Below are 1,255 nucleotides of genomic sequence, written 5' to 3'. Positions count from 1 at the left end.
AAGGACAGAAATGGAATGGACCTAACAGAAGCAGAAGATATTAAGAAGAGGTGGCAAGAATACACAGAAGAACTGTACAGAAAAGATCTTCACAATCCAGATAATCATGATGGTGTGATCACTCACCTAGAACCAGACATCCTGGAATGTGAAGTCAAGTGGGCCTTAGAAAGCATCACTACGAACAAAGCTAGTCAGGTGATGGAATTCCTCACTATTTGAAATAGTTGAGCTATTTCAAAATCCTGGAAGATGATGCTGTGAAAGTGCTGCACTCACTATGCCAGCAAATTTGGAAAATTCAGCAGTGGCCACAGGACTGGAAAAGGTCAGTTTTCATTCCAGTCCCAAAGAAAGGCAATGCCAAAGAATGCTCAAACTACCACACAATTGCACTCATCTCACACGCTAGTAAAGTAATGCTCAAAATTCTCCAAGCCAGGCTTCAGCAATACATGAACTGTGAACTTCCAGATGTTCAAGCTGGTTTTAGAAAAGGCAGAGGAACCAGAGATCAAATTGCCAACATCTGCTGGATCATGGAAAAAGAAAGAGAGTGCCAGAAGAACATCTAATTCTGCTTTATTGACTATGCCAAAGCCTTTGACTGTGTGGATCACAATAAACTGGAAAATTCTGAAAGAGATGGGAATACCAGACCACCTGACCTGCCTCTTGAGAAACCTATATGCAGATCAGGACACAACAGTTAGAACTGGTCATGGAACAACCGACTGGTTCCAAATAGGAAAAGGAGTGCATCAAGGCTGTATATTGTCACCCTGCTTATTTCACTTATATGCAGAGTACATCATGAGAAATGCTGAGCTGGAAGAAGCACAAGCTGGAATCAAGATTGCCGGGAGAAATATCAATAATCTCAGATACACAGATGACACCACCCTTATGGCAGAAAGTGAAGAGGAACTAAAAAGCCTCTTGATAAAGTAAAATAAGAGAGTGAAAAAGTTGGCTTAAAGCTCAACATTCAGAAAACGAAGATCATGGCATCTGGTCCCATCACTTCATGGGAAATAGATGGGGAAACAGTGGAAACAGTGTCAGACTTTATTTTTTTGGGCTCCAAAATCACTGCAGATGGTGATTGCAGCCATGAAATTACAAGATGTTTACTCCTTGGAAGGAAAGTTATGACCAACCTAAATAGCATATTGAAAAGCAGAGACATTACTTTGCCAACAAAGGTCTGTCTAGTCAAGGCTATGGTTTTTCCTGTGGTCATGTATGGATCTGA

The sequence above is a fragment of the Bison bison genome, unplaced genomic scaffold (genome assembly GCF_000754665.1).
Source record: "Bison bison bison isolate TAMUID 2011002044 unplaced genomic scaffold, Bison_UMD1.0 scf7180017864383, whole genome shotgun sequence".
Classification (NCBI taxonomy): Eukaryota; Metazoa; Chordata; class Mammalia; order Artiodactyla; family Bovidae; genus Bison; species Bison bison.
Note: the sequence above shows the minus strand (reverse complement) of the source record.